Source organism: Odocoileus virginianus, chromosome X, assembly GCF_023699985.2.
Source record: "Odocoileus virginianus isolate 20LAN1187 ecotype Illinois chromosome X, Ovbor_1.2, whole genome shotgun sequence".
In the NCBI taxonomy this organism is placed as follows: Eukaryota; Metazoa; Chordata; class Mammalia; order Artiodactyla; family Cervidae; genus Odocoileus; species Odocoileus virginianus.
In genome coordinates, this window is record NC_069708.1 from 13,767,345 (window position 1) to 13,771,152 (window position 3,808).

A 3,808-nucleotide genomic window follows, 5' to 3' on the forward strand; every position below is an offset into this window, starting at 1 on the left:
TACTCTCATTTTGATTACCATATTCATAGAATATCTTTCTCCAGGCTTTCACTTTCAGTCTATTTGAATGCCTAGATCTAAAGTGAGTCTCTTGTAGATAGCAAATAGTTGGGTCATTTAAAGAAATCTATCCTGTAAATTTCTGTCTTTTTATTGTAAAGTTTAATCCATCTACATTAAAAAATCACTTACATTTAATGTAGTTATTGATATATTAGATTTAGAACTACCATGTTATTATTTTGTTTTCTGTTTTTCCCCATGCCTTTTTATTCCCCTGTTTTTCCTTTTCTGCCTTCTTTTGGATTATGGGAATATTTTTATTTTATTTTATTTTATTTTTCTATTTCAGAAGGTTTTTTGCAAGTTGCTTTATTTACAATGTCAACTTTAAAAGTCACTGAACTAAAATTAAGTGGACAATAAACTAGGTAGAAATTGCTTTACAAAAAGGGACAGCCCAAAATGCCACTTTCTATTGGGAACCCACAGTTCAATTTTATTCAGAGCAAAGAAAAGAAACTTTCAATCATACTAGAAGAAACTGGGCAGTGAGTTTGGGAACTGTACTGAAACTACACATGCAATGAGGACAACATTCTGCTAATACAATTGACTTGCTGCTGCATTTGTTGACTGTTTTTCTAATATTAACAATTATAAACAAAGCAGTGCAACTAGTATTTGGAATAATCCTTACAGTGTTACAGCGTTAGACACGAAATTTCACTTCTCCTCACACCACTGGTTCTCTTGCGTACCTGGGCTTCCTCTTCCTCAGTAAAATCATTTTTGTTATTGAATGTCTTTCGAATCTCCTCAGGAGTTTTCCCCTTGATCATATTAGCAACAGTCTTGCAGGTAACATCAAGCAAACCTTTGATGTCTAAGTAGTTTGCTGCCAATATAAGCTCAAAGAGTGTCCCTTGGTCAACTTTCAGAAATTCTTGATCCCAAACAGGTATATCATCTGTTCGTTTTTCTTTGTTCTCATCATCCTCGGGAGAAGGAGGATCATCCTTGTGGTGGGTGCACCACTGAATGACATTTTTCAATATTGCTGCATTAACATTTGGCAAGGGGACTGGATCATCATCTCCTTCATCATCCATTCCCAAATCTTCCAACACAGTTTTGATGGTCACAGACTGTTTTGTAATTTCAACATCAACTTCGAATATCTCTCCATCAGAACTCTGCAACTTAATTGAAGTCATGGTATTAGGTCTCAAAGAGAGAGAGGGCCGGAGGCTGAAGTGAGCAGGGAGACGTCGTCAAACAGCAAAACCTAAAGGCGGAGAACAAGGCCAATATATCGGATTATGGGAATATTTTTAAACATTTCAATTTAATTTATTAATTGGGTCTTTTTTTTTTACTATATTTCATTGTGTATGTTTTTATTTATGTATTTGGTTGTACCAGGTCTTAGTTGTGGAATGTGGGGTCTAGTTACCTCACCGGGGATCAGACTTTGGAGTCTTAGCCAGTGGACCACCAGGGAAGTCCCCCACTATATAGCTTTTTAAATGGTTGCTCTAGGGATTGTTAAACATATACATAAATTTTCACTAATATTTTACTACTCCAAAAGGAGTGTAGAAACCTTACCATCATATAAGACCATTTACTCTTTTTTACCTTTTTGTTATTGTATGTATTACATCTATGTACATTAAGACTCCTGTAGGAAGTGTTACAATTTTTGCATTCAACTGTCATATGTATTTTAAGAACTTAGGAGGAAAAACTCCATCATATTTACTCAGATATTTCTATTTCTTTTCCTTCATTTCTAAAATTTCATATTTCCTTCTGGTATCATTTACTTTCTGTCTAAAGAACTTCCTTTTAGAGCAGGACTCACAGTAGCATATTAGAATGGCTTTATTTTGCCTACATTCTGAAAGATATTTTCACCAGATATAGAATTCTGGGTTGACAAATTTTTTAGCACTTAAAAATGTTATTTTTAAAACTTCTGGCCTTATGGTTTCTGGTGAGAAATATTTAGTCATTTGCATCATTATTCCTTTGTATGCAATGAATGGTTTTTCTTTGCTCTAATTTTTTTTCTTTGTCTTTGCTTTTCAGAAGTTTGGTTATGTGTCTAGGATTAATTTCTTTGAGTTTATAATGTTTTTTTTTTCAATCATTTTGAATCTTTATGCTCATGTCTTCCTTCAAAACTGGGAAATTTTCCATTATTTCTTCAACTATTTTTTCTGCATCATGCTTCTTCTCCTTTCCACCTCAGACTCCAAAGACATGAATCTTACACCTTTGGTCGGATCCTGGATGTTTGTTCATAATTTTTTTTAAGTAATTCATTTTATTTTTTTGGCTGTGTAGGGTCTTGGTTTCAGTACACAGGCTCAGTAGTTGTGGCACACTGGCTTAGTTGCCCCAAGGCATGTGGGATCTTAGTTCCTCAACCAGGGATGGAACCTGAGTCCTCTGCATTGGAAGGTGGATTCTTAACTACTGGACCATCAGGGAAGTCCTTGTTCACTTAAAAAAAAATCTTTTCCCTCTGTTGTTCAGATCAGATAATTTCTGTTGATGTATCTTCAAGGTCACTGAGTCTTCTCTGTTATCTCCATTTTTTTTTTGTTACCTCCATTTTTATTGAGCGCATCCAGCAAATTTGTATTTCTTATTTCAGTTATTCTAATTTTTAAGTTCTAAAATTTCTTCTACTTGGTTTATTTTTGTAGCTTCTATTTTTTTTCTACTGACACATTTTGTAATTCCAAGAGTATTTGCTCATACTCCTTGGAGCATGATTATTATATCTGTTTTAGAGTGTTTTCTGATATTTCCAACACCTTGGTCACCTTAGAGTTGGTATCTATAGATTGTCTTTTCCCTTGTGAGTTATGTGATTTTCTTGGTTCTTCATATGCCAAGGCGTGTTATATTATATCCTGGACATTTGACTATTATGCTATCAGACTCTGAGTCTTGCTTAGATTCTATGGAAAATGTTGATTTTTTGTTTGTTTGTTTCTTTGACTGTTTTAGCAGGTAATCAATTCAGGCAGGTTTAGGCACCAAGTTCTGTCCTCTCTTCTTTTGTAGGCTGTGGTTCCAATATCAGTTTAGTTTTGAAACATTTTGCAGTGCTATTCAGATCTGCTCCATGTGTGGGCCACCCAGGAGCCAATCTGCATGCTAGACAGTGTTGTGCTCCATAGCTCAGTTGTCAAAATCTTCAGTATTGACTCTTTAGAGTCAAGGCCATATATCTGGAGCTTGGGCTTGAGTCCAGGACTTTATGCACAACTTTATGTGATCCCTTTCTCAAGTTCCCTTCTCTTTGCAATCACTCTATATTCTTCGGCTCCAAGAGGGCCCCCATCCTGGTCCTATGGTTAGAAAGCCTGGGCCTTAGCCTCATGGCTCTGCCAAATAACCCCTGTGACAGAGTTTGCTTTCTTTTAATTTTCATTTCATTTCATTTTTAATTAAAAAAAATATTTATTTATGGCTGTGCTGAGTCTTCATTGCTATGTATGGGCTTTCTCTAGTTGTGGAGAGTGGGGGCTACTCTCTAGTTTTAGTGTGTGGGTTTCTCATTGCGGTGACTACTCTTGTTGTAGAGCACCGGCTCTGGGCTTGTGAGGTCAGTAGTTGCAGGTCAAGGGCTCCAGAAGTTGTGGCACATGGGCTTAGCTGCTCTGTGGCATGTGGGATCTTCCCCAACTGGGACTGAATCGGTATCCCCTGCATTGCAAGGCTGATTCTTAACCACTGGACCACCAGGGAAGTCCTCATTTCATTTTTGTGGCTGTGTGGCTTGTAGGGT

The 3,808-nt window shown here is 36.5% G+C and overlaps 1 pseudogene; it reads right to left on the reverse strand.

Annotated features, from left to right (window-relative positions):
* Positions 1-555: 555 nt before the first annotated feature.
* On the reverse strand, positions 556-1,232 carry LOC110140497 (S-phase kinase-associated protein 1 pseudogene; annotated as a pseudogene).
* Between the last annotated feature and the right edge of the window lie 2,576 nt (positions 1,233-3,808).